This window comes from Ambystoma mexicanum, chromosome 13, assembly GCF_040938575.1.
Source record: "Ambystoma mexicanum isolate Mex_15411 chromosome 13, UKY_AmexF1_1, whole genome shotgun sequence".
Classification (NCBI taxonomy): Eukaryota; Metazoa; Chordata; class Amphibia; order Caudata; family Ambystomatidae; genus Ambystoma; species Ambystoma mexicanum.
The window spans coordinates 86,076,359-86,095,886 of record NC_090938.1 but is presented as its reverse complement, the minus strand read 5'-3'; the positions used below and the strand labels follow the sequence as shown (position 1 = coordinate 86,095,886).

The following is a 19,528-nucleotide window of genomic DNA, read 5'->3' as shown; positions in this document are numbered from 1 at the left end:
AATAAGATACTTATGTTTTGTCATATCATATATACACATTTGAGTCTGGTATGCATTCTTTTGCAACTGAACCATGTATAGGAACTGATGGATTATGCCCCTATTCATTTATTCATGTTTATTTTGTTACGCCCAGTGAGGAACAATGCTCTTTTGAACACAAAAGAACACACAATTGATAATATATCAAATACCCCTCACTAATTTGGAAACCTTTCTAACTTTGATCAATAAGACTTGTCATCTTATTCTGGAATTGGTTTTCATGGATTTCCTTAAATCTCAAGGAGCAACAGAATCCTGCCACTGAATACGTCATGAAGAATCTCGTCTCTACGGTACTTGGTCTGTTCATAGCAGGCACAGAAACAGTCAGCACGACAATCAAGCACACCCTCCTGCTATTCTTGAAGTACCCTGCAGTTCAAGGTAACCTTTATTCAAGTTCAACATTATCTACCAGGTTTACCATAACTATAGACTTAACATGCTTCTAAAGAATACACATCATATTATCTTTTCAGGAAGGCCTTCCTGGTTGTAATCCGTAGCCATCCTACACAACAACCACTTGATTTCCTAATTTATTCGAGTACTTCAACATCCTAGATGAGGTTCTTTTCTCCATTCATAAAACATGTGCTCAAGTAGACAGAATATGTCCTGATGATGGACTTGAGGTCCGAAATGCATCAGTGATTTATTCTATCACTTCAGCTATACAATGGACACAATATGCAATATTAAGGTATGTGAAAACAAAAATATCGAGGCTGAGTACCCCAAAAGGAAATACACCGAACACGGGTTACAAAGGAACAATCAAAGATCTTTAATTTATACTGAATCAGTTACAAAGAACAAAACGAAATCAGATAGCTATGGGCCCTCAGAGCAGCACAGCGAACTCCAGCGTGGTTCGGTGTATTCAGTGAGAGACGCTGTACATTAGAATTTGTTGCTCTTTTACACCATTTGCGGACACGATGTCCAACCCTACTTCGGGTTAATATTCCTCTAATACATTACTGATCTAGGGTTCATGCCGAGTTTGCATATCCACATGGAACTAGTTTGCCTTTAATACATACGTCAACAAGCCTACACTGCAACTGTGTATTCTGGGATTCCTCATACAAGTCTTCTCAAACATTAATACAATGTAGTTAAACAAGTGTTCTTAGTTCAGTATTTGAATACATTGTTCTTAACATATACTCGCAGATTAGTTTCATTGACGCGAGTAATCCTTTACACACAGGTCAACGAAGGACAATGTCTCAGTTCACGACCTCAACAAGTGCCTGCAGGCAAGTTACATATTAGCTACACACAGAGGTCAAGACGCCATATTGTATTTCGGAACGACATTGTCCACTATTTTAACTCACACGGTGACTTTACAAAGCGAACCTAAAATGGCGGATTGACCTAAAATGGCGGCTTACATTGATTTTAAGGTCAGGACCTTGCAACACGGATTTATTCGCAAGTGGCTTACGAGCCGCTTGGCGTAGGCCAATATACATATATTTGTTGCAATAGGAGGTACGATATAATTTCCAGTTTGATAAACCCTCCTTTTGGCCTATGCCAAGTGCTAAAACTACTTCGGATCTCCTTGCAAATAACTCCATGCATTATCGTCCATGCACCCTTAATCGCTGTCAGAAATATCAATTGCCATCAGGTCATTCGCTAAAATTTCCTTTAACACATATTCCTTGGAATACACTTTATGTCCTATCGTTCCTATCGCTTGTGCGCAACATCCCCCTAGCATCGAACATAAACTAGGTAGACACTGAATACAACAACAAAGGAACAACAGAATTCCCAAAATGATCATTAAGACCGAAAGTACCTTCCAACCCCAAGATCGCAAGACGTCCCAGAACCAAGCGCTAAGATCCCAGCAGTTTCCCTCGGGAACATGCACTTCAGAACTAAGGCCGTGCAGATTCTGTATTGCCTTGAAGATAGTTGGGGAGGAATCTGGCACGAAAACACAGCAAGCGAACCCCACTAATGTACACACGTTCTGCCAGAAGGACATCTAATGCCATCCGGTTCTGAAGCGCTACTAATCTTATCGCTTTCTGTTCTAATGTCATATTATAGAGTATGTCCGTGGTTCTCTCCAGTACTCTCACTAGTCTTCTGATATCCTCGGAATTCGCTATTTGCCCCCAAAATGGCACAACTGATTTTGCTATATCTCCCAAGATTTGTGCTGGAGTGTCACCGTTCTCCTCCTGCCGTGGACGAGCCTTTGAAACCTCTATTGTACTAGCTATAAACACCCCAGGTAACAGGATCCCTAAATAACAGGTTCCCTGCCAATCCCTGGGCAACCATGGAAATGCTACATTACCGCAAACAAAGTAGACAGGTTCGCCTACATACAAAGGTCTGTCTTCCCCAGTCAAATTTGCAACGTTGGCACAACCTTTAAAATCTCCCATTGACTGAGTACCATTCCTCTGTATGCAAAAAGAAACTAAATCGGGGCTATGGTTAACAGTGTAAGAAGGAGGCATGGCATCCTTATTGCCTATCGGAGCCATCTTAAAGGAAATCAAGGATTGGAAAGGATGACACAGTCTATCAGAAGGCCTAATAGAAGCAATGTTGGGCTTACTCCTATTTGCATAAAGCGAGCATCCCAGGGGAGTCAGAAAACGTTTCTCAAAGCTATTTAAATTAGTGACATCAAAGTTCCCTGAGATTCTATCGTTCCAACGGCCAAAGAACAGTGCTCTAAGAGAAGCATAACAAGCAGTTGTCAAAGGTAAAGGATCAATATACCAACCTAGCCCCTTATCCCCGTGTTGCGGTAAATGTGAGCAGACCCAACAATTAGACTTATTAAAAATGGCATGCGTAGCATTCATGATAAGTAGCAGAGTATTATTGTGGTACCTTTGTCTATGCTGGGAGTCCCTAGGGGACAGAGTATGCAAATGTACAAAGGGAGTAGGAACAGTAGGTACATTTTCAGTCAGTAACAAGGATTCTAAAGGATGCATTTCCTCGAGATACCATAAACCTAGGCCAATTACTATTATAAAACCAAATATCATTATAAAAACACAGCAATATGTTTTTGGGACCCAGGTGCATTGTCCATTGTCCCGATTGGTCACACAATCATTTACAAGTTCCATACGAGTGGTAGCGCTGGCAGGCATTGTAGTCTTCAAATGACAAACACCAGTGTTATTAGCTGGCGACCTCCCGGCCGCGCGACTTCTTAGTCCTTCCACAACCCTAGCCTTACAGTGCACAAAAGTCTTGTAATGGTTCAAAGAGGAGTTGGACCAAAGAAAGGGACCAGTTAGAGGGTCAAGGCGGCCAGCCCAGTCCAGAAGGTTAAGGAGTTATTATTACCTTGTAGCAATCTTTAGAAAGGGAGGCCTGGCGGAAACGGTACCTTAAAGTGGTGAGAACACTCCTGTGGGGGAAGTTGTTCCTGGCAGCGGATGCAAGTCGGTGCTTCGTCCGGGGGGAAGAGAGGATCTCGTCGTGGAGGAAGACAGGAGTCTGTTGCACTGCCAGGGAAGAAACCAGCCGTGGAGTTTCTCAGGTACAAGGAGCGGTCCGTTGATTCGCGGTTCAGTGGTGAGTGGCTATCCGGCCGCCGTGGTGCTTGGCACGGGCAGTTCGACCACAAACCGGTCTGAGGTGTGAAGAAAGAAGGTAAAACTGTTCGTGCCCACCAGTCAGGGGAAGAAGCCTCTCCAGCCGGGAGATCTTCTTTGTCGTCGGGAAGTGGTGAGTCAGTTCCGCAGGGCTCCACCGTTGGTGTCGTTGTGGTAGGACGGCCCAGCTTCTCCCTCGTCAGATTCTCAGGTCCTGTGGCGACTTCTGAAGTTCCAGTCCCCAAAGCCCTGCTTTTATGCAGCATACCCCCATTCACTCAGCCTAGCTGTCAATCAAACATGCTAAGTGGTGAGACGGCCGGCTCACCACTTGGGCCAATCACACAAGAGTGTGACTTGAGTTACCAAGGTAACTCAGTCCAGGGTGCCTAAACCCCCTCCCACACCCCCTGTGGTACCCAGACAGCGTGGCCCCACTTTTGGAGGCTTCTGTGGAGAAGCCCGCCAAAAAGTGGAACAAAGGGCTCGACTTGGGTTGGAGTCACAGAAGAGAACACAGACGCCATTGTAGACTCGAGTCCTGACAAAAAATACCAACCGGCGAATTAATATTAATTAAATAAACCAGCGGTATGTTCGAGGCTATGAGAATTAAATAATTAAAGTTGGTGGCCTCGAACAATGGGAAAATCCCATAGGAAAGTATTCGCGGCTGAATATAAAAAGTAGTTTCCACTGCCACCAGCCAAAACTCGATCAGGGGGGACGGAGACGTGCCCCCTCAACTAACAGACCCCGGGGCAATCGAATTGCCCCGATCAGTACGTCCACAATAAGATGGTTTGTACTGGTATCCGTTAATATTTTGGGACTAGTAAAGCCAATGGTGACTTTACATGCCCTGGGAGACAGTAGTCAGTCCCAGGGTATGGAGTCTATGGTGGGGGGTCACCATGACACCCCTGTGTTACTGCACGGAGGGTGCTGTGTAACACACATAATAAAAACACATGAGACCCTATGGAGTAAAGGACCCCATAGCCCATAAAACACATTAAGAGTCAAAGGAACACCATAAATCATGTCCAAGAGTGGGAGAAAAAAGAGTCTCATTCTTGGCAGGAGAAAAAAACAAACTCCAGAAATCCAGCAAATCTGCTGGGGGACTCACTAGGTTAGGAAATTCAGCCTAAAGAGAGAATTCTCCCTAACACTCGCCCCCTCCCCCCCAGACTAAGGGACAGGAGGATTTAATCCACTCCTGGATGAATCTCATACCTCTAGTCGATGGCATACATCCTAGAGAGACCATCAGCATTTTGGTGGTGACATCCTGACCTGTGCTCAATGGTGAAATCAAACCCTTGCAGGCAGATTGACCATCTCAATAGTTTTGGGTTTTCCCCTTTCATTTGCATTAACCATCTCAAGGGTTGGTGGTCAGTCTGAATGACAAAAGTAGAACCATACAAGTATGGCCTAAACTTCTTCAGAGCCCACACAATAGCAAAACACTCTCGTTCAATGGTTGCCCACCTTGTTTCCGGATCCTTCAGTTTTCTACTGATGAAGCAAATGGGATGCTCCCTACCTTTCCCATCCAGTTGACTGAGGACTGCACCTATTCCTACATTTGAAGCATCTGTTTGCACAATGAACGTTTGTTGATAGTCAGGAGCTCTGAGTACTGGGGCTTGGCAAAGAGCCTTGTTAGGGTTTAAAAGGCTGCTTGCATTCCTCATTCCACTTAACCTTTTTAGGGAATTTAGGAGAGGAGATGACATTCAGTGGAGAAGCTATGGACCCATAGTTCTCAATGAAATTCCTGTAATACCCAGTGAGACCTAAGAAGGCTCTCACCTGGGTCTGAGTAGTAGGTGTTTTCAAATTTTGCACAGCTTCAATCTTACTGGGCAAATGCCTTATTTCTCCACCTCCTACCTCATGTCCAAGGTAGACCACTTTACTCTGTCCAATTTGGCATTTACTTGCCTTTATGGTCAGATTGGCCTTTCCAAGAGCCTGCAAAACATATCTCAGGTGGTCCACATGTTCTTCCCAGGAATTGCTGAACACTGCTATGTCATCCAAGTATGCCATGCAGAAGTCCTCCATCCCATTCAGAACCTGGTTCACCATCCTTTGAAACGTAGCAGGTGCATTCTTCAATCCAAAAGGCATAACCTTCAACTGGTATAAGCCAACTGGGGTAGAAAATGCAGTTTTCTCCTTGGCATGGTCTGTCAGGGCTATTTGCCAATAGCCTGACGTCAAGTCAAATGTACTGAGGAACTTGGCTGCACCAAGTCTATCCACCAACTCATCTGTCCTTGGCAAAGGGTGGGCATGAGTCTTAGTGACTGCATTAAGAGCTCTGTAATCCACACAGAATCTGAGTTCTTTAGATCCTGCCTTTGGTACTAACACAACTGGGCTAGACCATGGACTAGCAGAGGGCTCTATTACCCCGAGATCAAGTATCTTGTTGACCTCACTTTTGATGTGGGTTCTTACATTTTCTGACATTCAATATCCTCTGCTTTTGACTGGCAGACAGTCACCGGTGAGTATGTCATGCTGTCCCCAAGGGGTCAAGCCTGATGAAAGTGAGAACAGAGAGGCAAACTGATTTAACATAGATTTGCACTCTTCCTGTTGCTCAGGTGTCAGATTTGAAGAGAGATTTACTCCTTCAATCTTTTCGTCTAAAGGTAAGCCTCTGGGGAGATCAGGAAGAGCTTCACTCTCTTCTTCTTCCTCGGATGATGCTAGAAGTAAAGCTCCTACATCAGGTCTGGAGACATACGCTTTTAGTTTGTTGGTGTGGAAGACTGTTGGAGCCTCCTTGGGGTTGCCCAAGTCCACCAGATAGTTGACCTCTCCAAGTTTACCCACAACTTTGAAGGGTCCCATCCATTTGTCTTGCAAGGCCCTCTGCCTTGTTGGAATCATAACGAGAACTAGCTGGTCCTGAGTAAACTCGACCATGTTAGCCTTTTGGTCATGCCAGTACTTGACCAATGCTTATCCAGCTTTCAAGTTATCACTTGCTTCTGCCATCATTTGTGACATTCTCCCTCTGACCGGATGACCATAGAGAAGTTCAAAGGGAGAATAACCTACTCCCTCCTGAGGGACTTCTCTATAAGCAAAGAGAAGGCATGGCAGTAGAAGGTCCCACTTTCTTTTAAGGGGGTCCTCTAAAGCACCTATCATGCTCTTCAAGGTTCTGTTGAACCTTTCAACCAGTCCATTTGTCTGAGGGCGGTATGCGGTTGAGAACTTGTAAGTAACTCTGAAGGTTTTCCACATGGCTTTCATGTAGTGGGACAGAAAATTTGACCCCCTGTCAGAGAATACTTCCTTAGGAAACCCAACCCTGGTAAAAATACCAAGGAGGGCCTTAGCCACAGCCGGAGCTGTAACAGTCCTCATAGGAATTGCCTCAGGGTATCTAGTAGCATGGTCTCCTACAACAAGTATAAACCTGTTGCCTGAGGAAGTTGGAGGATCAAGGGGACCAACAATGACAATCCCTACTCTCGCAAATGGGACTCCCACTACAGGGAGAGGCACTAAAGGTGCCACATTCTTGGAGCCAACCTTACCAGAGGTCTGGCAGGTGTGGCAGCTCCTGCAGTATTTATCTACTTCAGCCCCCATCTTTGGCCAATAAAAGTAGAGTGAGAGCCTTTCCTTGGTCTTCTTGAAACTCAAGTGACCAGCCAGAGGAATCTCATGGGCTAACTGCAAGAACTGTGGTCTGTTCTCTTGGGGTACTACAAGTCGTTTGTTGTCCCCAGGTGCCGACTCGGTCGGTTCACTGTAGAAGAGGCCATCTTCCCAGCGTAACCTATATTTCCCAGGCTCTTGCCCTTCAGCCTGAGCATCTGCCTGGTGGCAAAGACCTTCCAGAGTTGGACATTCTCTCTGTCCCTTACTGAAGTCTGCCCTGTTGGGTCCACCTTCTGCCAGTAAAGACTGCAGCTCAGGATGGTCAACAGGATCCAGATCTCCAATGAGTTCCTGGTCTTCCACTAGCTCTTCTTCAGAGTCTAGTTCAACCACACAGGGTTGTACCTCCCTCTCAGCCTCAGCTGGAGGGGGAGTTACTGGTGTAACTTTGGACAACCTAGGGGAAGTCCTTGTTGGATGCACTGGAGTGCTGGCTGTGAGGTTCTTTTTAGAAGTTTTAGGTTTCCCTTTTTCTTCTAGTTTCTTGGAGACAGCAGCTGACATCTCCAGTGGAGCAGGAGTGATCTCTTTCTTCATCATCTCCTTGGGAGTACCTCTCATGGTTCTCTCCCTTGCAGGTCTGGTGAGCGCCTGTAACTTTTTACTAGGAGGTCTGGGGGGGTGTGACACTACTCCAAGAGTTTTCAAGTCATTACCCAGCAGATCCCTTCCAGGCACCTCACTTTGTATGCTGACAGGTATCTTCACAGTCATGTCATTACACTGGATGAGAACTGGTAATTGTGGAAGCATCTGCACAGGCCCTCCAGCTAACTTGGTGAGGTGTTTTGGTGCTTAGCAACATCCCCAGCTTGAAAAAACGATGTGTCCACCACAGTTATGCTGGCCCCAGTGTCCCTAATGGCAGGAGTCTCCTGACCATTCACCTGGACACTGTCCTTATAATACTCTTTAGTATTATCTGGGATAGAATTATAAACATCTAAGTTCTGTTGTTCCCACAGACCCGGACACTAAAGAAACACTGGCTGAGACTCCAATGGGTTCGTCAGCCAGTAATAGAAAGTTTCCACTTGCCATTTGTACTTCCTCCTCTGGAGCGAAGGCTAAGGAGACAAGCTGGACCCCTGAAGGTTTACCCTTACATCTGGGATCTCCTTTCACATGGTCAGTAGAGCCACAAACAAAGCATTTACCAAATGCTTTCTAGAATGGTGGCTTGTTCTGACCTCCTTCTGGTTTGGCACCAGGAGGTACACTAGCCTGATTTGGTTTCCCTGGTGGCTTACCCTTTTGGTTCTGTTTGGGGCCCTCTTTGGAATTGGAATTATTAGAATTCTCTTTGGAGTCCTTTTTCGGCTGTTTTCCCTCATCCTTTTTCTGAGTAGCCCCAGAATCCTTGTGAGTGGCCCTGTTGGCAACCCACAAGTCAGCAGCCTTAGCTAACTTCCTGGAATCTAATTCCTTTGAATCAGCCAGGTGCTGTCTGAGCTCAGGAGAGCAGGCATTTTAAATTGACTCCAACATTACAAGATTCTTCATTCCTTCATAAGTGTTAACTCTGTAACCCTTAATCCATCCCTCTAAGTTTTTCAAACTTTCACTCACCCAGGTAGCCCAAGGGGTACCATCATGCTTTTTGAGGGTCCTAAACCTCTTAAGGTACTGGGAAGGGGTCTTCCCAAATCTAGCTATCAAAGCTAGTTTCACGCATTCATAATCCTTCTTATCCACCTCCCCCAACTCCATTACCACATCAGTTGCAACAGGGGGAAGCCTAGAGAACAACCAGGTAAGTAACTCATTCCCTGTGATGTCCTGGAGCCCATGATTATACTCAAACATTTTCAACCAATTCAACACATCCATTCTAGGTTCATACATACCCACTAATTCCTTAGGCATCCGGGGTCTTTTGGGACTGGAACTCCTAGAAGAACCAGAGGAGAGAGAAGCATTTTCCACAGACAATTTTTTCATTTCTAGTTCATGATTAAGCTCTATTTCTCTGAGCCTTAATTCAGCTTGCTTCTGCTCAGCCTGGGCATTCATCCTTCTGAACTCTAGCTCTTGGTTTCTTTCAGATTGAGCAATAAAACCTTTGTACTCTAATTCAAGCTTCATTTTATCAAGTAAAAAAAAAGCAGGGTTACATGTAGGACCTGGTATAAGCCCAGTAGGTACAGTAGGTACGGCAGACAGAGGCTCAGAGTGGCTAACTTCATTAGGTTCACTTTCCTCTTCTGACTCATTATCAAGACTTTGATTTAGATCAACACCATCACTATTTTCTACATTTGCTGGGGGGGGGGGTAGATTCCTCTGTACCACACAGACTTTGGTTTTCTAACAATCTTTCTATAAGTTCAATTTTCTTGCCTTTCTCAGAGAAATTCGTATGTCTACACAATACTTTTAAGCAATCAGCAGTTTTGGCAGACAATGTTTCTAGGGTATAACTCTCCATAGAAGACATAGTTAGAAAATCAGCTTCTTAGTGCTAAGCTCTGTGGTTAGTTGTCCTAAAGAGTTTAACAAGCACTCTAAAATGTATACTCAATACAAATCCCACCGCTGTACACCAGTGTTAGGCAGAAACCTGTGCAGTTCCCACAGGGACCACTGCAAAAGATTTAAGACTACAGGTGTTTAGCAGTAAACCCACTTGGTAGCAGTCTGTACCACACAGATTCACTTGGTAGCTGTGGCGGAGCAGTCAGACTTCCCTCTAGAAGAGTTAGGCAGTATACAGAGTATTCACAATAGGTCAAGAGAACACAATAGAACAAGTAAACACTGACCAGGGCTTGGTGTAAAAGAGATATAATTATTTATTTAAAAACCACCTCTAGAAAAACACACATGCACTAATAGTAAGCAATTCAAAAACACGGTCACTAAAAGATATACACTCCCTTAAAAGAATATTAGACAAGTCTTAAGTAAAGCCCCACTTATTTTTCAGACAGCGGTGAGCGCTTAACGTAGATGGCACTCTAATAGTTCATTTTAAAAAGGGAAAGAAAAGCAGAGAACAAGTTGAAACAGATCCCAACACTTTTACAAGAACATAACAAGAGAGGAAGGCAAAGTAAAACCATGAAGTTCAGAGTCAGTAGGCCGGATCCGCTTTAAGAGGATCGAAACGAAATGTGTCCAAGGTCACACGGTTGCAGTGCACAAAAGTCTTGTAATGGTTCAAAAAGGCGTTGGACCAAAGAAAGGGATCAGTTAGAGGGTCAAGGCGGCCAGCTCAGTCCAGAAGGTTAAGGAGTTATTATTACCTTGTAGCAATCTTTAGAAAGGGAGGCCTGGCGGACACTGTACCTTAAAGTGGTGAGAACACTCCTGTGGGGGCAGTTTTTCCTGGCAGCGGATGCAAGTCAGTGCTTCGTCAGGGGGAAGAGAGGATCTTGTCGTGGAGGAAGACAGGAGTCCGTTGCACTGCCAGGGAAGAAACCAGCCGCAGAGTTTCTCAGGTACAAGGAGTGGTCTGTTGATTCGCGCTTCAGTGGTGAGTGGCTATCCGGCCGCCGGGGTGCTTGGCACGGGCAGTTCGACCACAAATCGGTCTGAGGTGCGAAGAAATAAGGTAAAACTGGTTGTCCCCACCAGTCAGGGGAAGAAGCCTCTCCAGCCGGGAGATCTTCTCTGTCGTCGGGAAATGGTGAGTCGGTTACGCAGGGCTCCACCGGTGGTGTCGTCATGGTAGGTCGGCTCAGCTTCTCCCTCGTCAGATTCTCAGGTCCTGTGGCGACTTCTGAAGTTCCAGTCCCCAAAGCCCTGCTTTTATGCAGCATACCCCCATTCACTCAGCCTAGCTGTCAATCAAACATGCTAAGTGGTGAGCCGGCCGGCTCACCACTTGGGCCAATCACACAAGAGTGTGACTTGAGTTACCAAGGTAACTCAGTCCAGGGTGCCTAAACCCCCTCCCACACCCCCTGTGGTACCCAGACAGAGTGGCACCACTTTTGGAGGCTTCTGTGGAGAAGCCCGCCAAAAAGTGGAACAAAGGGCTCGACTTGGGTTGTAGTCACAGAAGAGAACACAGACCCCATTTTAGAATCGAATCCTGGCAAAATATACCAACCGGCGAATTAATATTAATTAAATAAACCGGCGGTATGTTCAAGGCTATGAGAATTAAATAATTAAAGTTGGTAGCCTCGAACAATGGGAAAATCCCATAGGAAAGTATTTGCAGTCGAATATAAAAAGTAGTTTCCACTGCCACCAGCCAAAACTCGATCAGGGGGGACGGAGACGTGCCCCCTCGACTAACAGACCCCGGGGCAATCGAATTGCCCCGACCAGTACATGCACAATATGATGGTTTGTACTGGTTTCCGTTAATAATTTGGGACTAGTAAAGCCAATGGTGACTTTACATGCCCTGGTAGACAGTAGTCAGTCCCAGGGTATGGAGCCTTTGGTGGGGGGTCACTATGACACCCCTGTGTTACTGCATGGAGGGTGCTGTGTAACACACATAATAAAAACACATGATACCCTATGGAGTAAAGGACCCCATAGCCCATAAAACACATTAACAGTCAGAGGAATGCCATAACTCATGTCCAAGAGTGGGAGAAAAAAGAGTCTCACTCTTGGCAGGAGAAAAACACAAACTCCAGAAATCCAGCAAAGCTGCTGGGGGACTCACTAGGTTAGGAAATTCAGCCTAAAGAGAGAATTCTCCCTAACAATGACTTCAAAGGGGACAGAGGGTGGCCCAAAACTTCTCATGGAGTTGCTGCCCCCTTTCCCACATTGTGTTGTAGGCAAATCATGCAATCCTGAACATAGCGTTGGGCAGTTTTCGAAATTTTGTCATTTACCCAAACTTTTTCTAATATTTTCATTACTTTCTGGGCACATACATGCGTAGGACCATGGGCCATGATGACCTTCATCATTACATACGTGTCAGGGAGTTGCAATTTCCCTTCGACTATGTCCACCCAACACCCGTCATCATCAAGTTTCCCCAAGCCTTTCGCCCACCTCTTGGATTCTTCTAACGTGGCATCAGCTTGGATATCCCGTACAGACCCAACACCCTCCTCCATTGCATAAGCATTTACAGTCTCCCTTGAAACATACATCTCCGTACGGAAATCGGTAGCAGTTTGTCTAGCTATCTGATCTGCGAAAGCATTCCCTTTTCCTATGTCATCTGTAATCTTTCGATGTGCTGCACACTTAATAACGGCTAACTGAATAGGGAGCGCAGGCGCTGAGAGCAGTTGTACTATTAGGGAGCCATGTTGGATCTTAGTGCCATGTGAAGTTAAGAACCCTCTCTCTGACCAAATTCTCCCAAAGTTGTGAACCATCCCAAAGGCATAATGACTATCAGTATATATGTTTACTGCAAGCCCTTCGGAAAATTCACAAGCTCGGGTCAATGCCATAATCTCTGCGGCCTGTGCAGAGATATGCGTGATTCTCTTGGTTTCCACGACCGTGCTTAATGTGGTGATTGAATAAGCAGCTGTGGATGTACCATCCGAAAGTTTGAAGCAGGAGCCATCACAAAACAGCTCTCCTTGCGGATTATTCAAAGGAGTGTCTTTCAAATCAATTCTACCCTTTGTCTCTTGTTCGGTAGTATACAGACAGTCATGTGACTCTTCATCGCCGCAAGTAGTACCTTGTGGGAAAGGTAGGAGTTCAGCCGGACTAAGAACACAACACCTCTTAATTTGGATGTGAGGAGCAAACAAGATCAATTCATATCTCGTCAACCGTGCGGAAGTGAGGTGTTGCATTTGGGTTTCGTTCAGTAGAACATCTACAGAGTGTGGCACCATCAGGGTTAGATTATGGCCTAGTACCATCCCCTCACTCTGTTTTACAGATGCAGCAGCAGAAGCGACAGATCACAAACATCTTGGCAAAGCGCATGCTACAGGATCAAGGGCGTAAGAAAAGTAACCACACGGTCTATTCTTCCCTCCATGTTCCTGCGTTAATATAGCCAAAGCACATCCATCACATTCATGCACAAACAACACAAAGGCCTTTTCATAGTTTGGTGTGCCCAAAACTGGTGCCAAGCATAATGCAGTCTTGAGCAAATCAAACTATTACTGGTGTTCCGCGTTCCACGGCAATGGCGAAGAAATGCCCTTCTTTTTCAAAGCCAACATCGATTTGATCACAAGTGAAACATTTGGGATCCACAACCTACAGTAAGAAGCCATACCTATCAAGGAGATCCACAACCTACAGTAAGAAGCCATACCTATCAAGGCTCTAACTTCCTTCTGTGTATTTGGGACAGACATGCCAGAAATGTGTTTTATACGTTCAGGTGTCAATATTTTTCCCTCCTTTGACAGGATATAGCCTAAATAGGTGACCTCCTGGCAACAATATTGAAACCTTTTAAGCGAAGCTTTGTGACCATTTTTAGCTAGATGTATAAGCAACAACACAGTGCCCTCCTTGCAGGCACTCTCAGAATCAGCAGCTAAAAGCAAGTCATCAACATACTGAAGCAATGTACAAGTAGAGGGCAGTTCAAGGGTGTCAAGCTGTTCTTTCAAAGCCCTACTATAGATTCTAGGACTCTCTGTGTATCCTTGAGGTGCACGAGTAAATGTGAACGAGCGTCCCCCAAAGGTGAAAGCGAACAAGTATCTACTATCCTTGTGTATAGGAATACTAAAGAAAGCATTCTTTAGATCCACAACACTAAAGTAAGTAGCTGTAGCTGGAATCATGGTTAATATTGTCGTCACATCAGGCACAATTGGAAATTGTGGAGCGACGACTTTATTAATGGCACGTAAATCAATTATGAAACGGAATGGTATTGCATTATCGCCTTTCTTGTACACGGGTAAAATTGGATTATTGCAAAAACTTCCTGAAATTTCCTCAATCACCCCACGATGCACAAAATCGGAAACAATGCATTTCAAAGCTTGCTCGCCCTCAACTGAAATGTTATACTGGGGAATAAACAGGCTCAATCTGTAAAACACCGACATCGTTGTCGTCAACAGCTGATAAGCTCTCTGGTACATCAATGAATTCTGGCAGCAAAGGTCTAGTCAAGAATTGCGAGACAGAAAATTGCTGTGGTGAAATCGTCAAGCGCACTCCATCAGAGGAACAATAAATCACTGCATTTAATTCTTTTAACAGGTTCAACCCCATCAAATTCTCTCCACAATTCGAAGTCAACAGAAATGGACAGTGGTCCGTAAAGATACCCAAAGAAATGGGTACCGGCGAAGAAACTGGACAAACAACTGGTGTTGGTAGAAAATATAGGGCGCCTGGCGGAGTCCTGGTTTACCCAGGTGGGTATATGTACAAAAAAAAGGAATAATCAGGATGAAGAAGATCCTACAAGTAAGCCAGTTGTGCCGTGCATGTATGTTTATTTTACATTGACACAATCCTTTTTTAGTTCATTCAACAATTTATTTTACAGGTCTTTCGATAAGCACGAAAGTTTTTTGGCATCAAACGGACAAAAGTGATTGTGAACGGTGGTAACACGGGTTAAGTGTCAACCTCTGATGTATTGAGGTTAAAACTCCACACTGAAGTACATTCCCTGTATAGATGTGATAGAGAAAGAACTATCAAGCAGGGAAAGTATACCTGAGGCTTCAAAATGGCCCCAGGGTTAGTTCACACAAGGTGTACACAACAGATATTTACACAACATACACAAGGGGGAAGATACAGTTGTGTCACGGGGATCGACACAGGTGTGTTTCGGCCAAAACATGGCATGATTGAAGCCGGTCTATATGCTGGCCTTCGTCAGGAAAGGCACCATTGGTGCTGCTGTCCGTTGATTCTGTGGGTTTAAGAGAGGCAGTGAGGATCTTCAAAAAGGGGTGATTTAATTAATTTAGGATAGTATTAAATACTGGCCAAATTTGGCCATGGTGTTACATCTCATGGTGCAACTGAGAAACGGCTTACCTGCTGCTCAGGTGGCAGTGGCAAGCTGGGAAATATCCTCACGTGGTTGAAGGATAGTGTGTGCGTGATTGCACTTAGGAATATGCCTGAGTGTGCTTCAGGCCGACATCTCTCGGGTTCCCGCTGACTGTGAAGGGCCACAGTGGGTCCCAGATCTGAGAGAAAGAGAATACAGGATCAGAATGCATGATCCTGGATAAGGATTCAGAGGAGTGGATTCGATGATGGTGAGAGAATCCTACTCGGGGTAGACTGCCCTCGAAGAGCATGGTGGTGGGCGAGTACGTGCCTATGAGGTGTAGACGTCTGACCAGTGGTTCAGGTGGTCTGTGATGAGTACATCTCGGTGAGCAGGGTGGCTGCCACGGGGGTAGAGTCGTTCCGGTGCAGCGGTGGTCCATGGGGGTGGAACTAGCTGCATGTCGAAATCCTGTGTGGCTATCGGGAGTGCGAGAGCGCGCATCGAGTAGCGCTGAGGTCTAGGCAGGAAAATGACCGGTGAAAAGTCTGAAATCGATGCAGTGAGACCGAGTTGGGAAAAACGGCACGAGGGGTGTGGAGGACTTAGAGTGCCTGAAGGTGCGCGCATGAAGTGGCGCTGAGGTGTAGTAGGGAGCACTATATTCAATGCAGTGAGATCGTGTTGGGATCTGGGGAGTGAGAAAAGGCACGTGGGAGGTGCGAAAATTCGGGTAATTAGGTGCCTGTATGTGGCGGTGTGGACACCTGAAATGCCTACTTTTAGTTATGAGTGGAGCCCGGCAGCAGGGTATAGTAAGTGCAGACTGGCAAGCCAAGTCAAAAAGGGGCGCGCTCTGGTCAACAATTTAAAAGCTAAGGTGCTGTTCCCTGGCTAGCTTACCGCAGTATGTCCGGCGTACCTCTGTATACGGGGTCCTCAGCTCGATATGAAACTGTGAGGAGAATGCTGGCTGCTGTGTAAATATACATTTTACAAGCTAGGCGGCAGCCAATCAAAAACGCGCATTGGAAGTATCCAATGGGTACAGGAAGGAGTTTGAACCAATCGCGTGTTGTCAAGAAGGTGGAGCATAATTGAACTACTCGAATGGTGGAGCATCATGGGAGGTGTGGTCCCAGAAATGGTGCTTGCAGGCTAAAGCAATGCTGAATGGGATGCACTGAATGCAAAATGTGGAAAGGGCAAACCGGTTGGCTCTGAGTCTGGTAGCATTTCATAATAGCTCCATAGAGACACCTATTGTTTATTAATTATTACCAGCGGGAAGTGCGTTGTAAATATACAATTTACAAGCTAGGCGGCAGCCAATCAAAAACGCGCATTGGATGTACCCAATGGGAACAGGAAGGAGTTTGAACCAATCGCGTGTTGTCAAGAAGGTGGAGCATAATTGAACTACTCGAATGGTGGAGCATCATGGGAGGTGTGGTCCCAGAAACGGTGCTTGCAGGCTAAAGCAATGCTGAATGGGATGCACTGAATGCAAAGTGTGGAAAAGGGTGTGTGGAAACGGGCAAACCGGTTGGCTCTGAGTCTGGTAGCATTTCATAATGGCTCCATAGAGACACCTATTGTTTATTAATTATTACCAGCGGGAAGTGCGTTGTATATACCGGTGCATGATCTGTCCAAACTGCCTATTGTGAGTGCTGGCATAATACAGGTAGAGAGGTCCACTATACATGCTGTTGAGTGCATACGCATCCATTCATTGTACGGGTCCATAAAATAAAAGGTTAATTAGCATTGGACATATATGCATGTCATATCACATGTCACCCGTGGTGGTAATTAATACATGTGTACAATTGGTGTTAACGGGAGATGCATAAGTACTGATTGCCAGATGTCAAAACAATTGGTGAAAAAACCACAGTCCATGTGAATACATGTGTACACTTGGTGTTACATAGGTTCTAATTGCCAGAGATTAAAACAATTGGTGACAGTAATACAGTTGTTAATGTATGCAAGCTGAGATATCTATATAGGTTGCCCCTGGTGTCCCGAAATGATAAAAGAGGGTGAGGGGGTTTTTGTTTTTAGAAATGTTTCCATTCAACGGTTATATTTAAACCGTGACGTACGGTGTCCAATTTGTGAACCCATTTCTGTTCCAGTTTTGTCAGAGTCAAATTGATATCCCCCCCACGACGTTGTGGTTGGAGCTGTTGCAGCACGGTCCATGAAAATTGTTCATGAGTATGGCCCTTTTTGGTGTAGTGTTCAACGAGTGGTTTGTCTTGGACTGATTTCTTTATGCAGGACCTGTGTTCATTAATCCTTTGTTTTACGGGCCTTATTGTTTTGCCAATGTAGATCATGTCGCAGGGACATTTGATGGCGTAGATAACACATCTGCTCTCGCAGTTGGTGTGGTTGTTCATCTTCCATGTGAAGTCCTCGTGTGTGAAGGTCTTACTGTTGGTGGTGTATTTACAGGCGACACAGTGTCCACAACTGAAGTGACCAGTAACTGGAGGGATACTCCATAGGGTTGCAGTCGTTTTCGTGGGTTCCAAAAATGTGTGTACAAGGGTATCCCTCAGGTTCCTGTTTTTCTTGAAAGCGAACAGTGGTTTCTTCGCTAGGCTGCCCTCGTTCTTAATCAAATGCCAGTTTCTGTTGATGGTGCTCTTTATGAGATTGCTGACCGGGTTGAAGGTAGTTACACAGACAGTCCTGTTGGTGGGATTTTTTTCTTTTGCTGTCAAGCAAATCGAGCGGTCGGTGTTCTCTGCTCTCTTCCTGGCAGTCCTGATGGATTTTTTCGGATAGCCTCTCTGTCCTAGGCGTATTTGAAGTTGTTTTGCATGATGGAAGAATTTCTCTCTGTCGGTGCAATTTCGACGGATGCGAAGAAACTGGCCGTATGGGAGGTTGTACTTTAACCCTTCTGGGTGGTAACTCGTGAAATGTAGCAAGGTGTTTCTGTCGGTGGGCTTTCTGAAAAGTTCTGTTTTCAACCTATCTCCAGATCGATAAATATGTAGATTGAGAAAGTTGATTGCTTGGTAATCCCACTCGATGGTGAACTTTATGTGGGTATTCTGTGTGTTCAGCCATTGATGAAAAGCCAGTAGTGATTCTTGATTGCCTTCCCAGATCAAGAGCACATCGTCAATGTAGCGGCGCCAAATTTTGATGTGTGATCTGTGAGGGTTGTTGTTATAAATGTTATCTTCCTCATACTGGGCCATGTAGAGGTTCGCGACGTCGGGTGCAAAGGTGGCCCCCATACTAACGCCTTTCATCTGTTGGTACATTTGTTGGCCGAATAGAAAAAAGTTTTCTCCCATGGCTATTCGGATACATTCTATAAGGAAGTTGGTGGGTATGGTGGTGGTGTCGGTTCTTCTTTCAAGGCAGGTCGCCAGTGCTTGTAGTCCTTCCAGTTGTGGGATGGAGGTGTATAGTGCCTCTACGTCCATGGTGACAAGGATGGAATCAGTGGTGAGATGTATGGCGTCCAGGATCTTAATGGTCTCAGTGCTGTCTTTTATGTAGGAAGCCATTTTTCCGATAAAAGGTTTCATAAAAAAATCTGTGTACAACGAAAGGGGTTCTAGAAGAGAGTCACAAGCAGAGACAATAGGTCTTCCTGGGGGTTTTGTTGCATGCTTATGGATTTTGAGTAGTATATAGAATGCTGGGATCCTGGGGTGCGTTTTGTTTAAGAACGCCCGTTCATCCTGACAAATCCATCCTTCGTCTTCGGCGTGTTTCGTTAGGTTGCCGATTTCCTCTTTTAGGCGAAATGTCGGGTCCGTGTTCAATTTCTTATATGCGGTCGTGTCACTGAGTAGACGTTGGCACTCTTTGTTGTAATCTCCGGTGTTCATGATCACAATACCTCCACCCTTGTCGTACATTTGGATTTGTCAGGATGAACGGGCGTTCTTAAACAAAACGCACCCCAGGATCCCAGCATTCTATATACTACCCAAAATCCATAAGCATGCAACAAAACCCCCAGGAAGACCCATTGTCTCTGCTTGTGACTCTCTTCTAGAACCCCTTTCGTTGTACACAGATTTTTTTATGAAACCTTTTATCGGAAAAATGGCTTCCTACATAAAAGACAGCACTGAGACCATTAAGATCCTGGACGCCATACATCTCACCACTGATTCCATCCTTGTCACCATGGACGTAGAGGCACTATACACCTCCATCCCACAACTGGAAAGACTACAAGCACTGGCGACCTGCCTTGAAAGAAGAACCGACACCACCACCATACCCACCAACTTCCTTATAGAATGTATCCGAATAGCCATGGGAGAAAACTTTT

The 19,528-nt window shown here is 45.3% G+C and overlaps 1 pseudogene; it reads left to right on the top strand.

The window, feature by feature from the left end:
- LOC138520909 (cytochrome P450 2A13-like) overlaps positions 1-19,528 on the top strand; it is an 87,382-nt pseudogene that overhangs the window by 14,143 nt on the left and 53,711 nt on the right.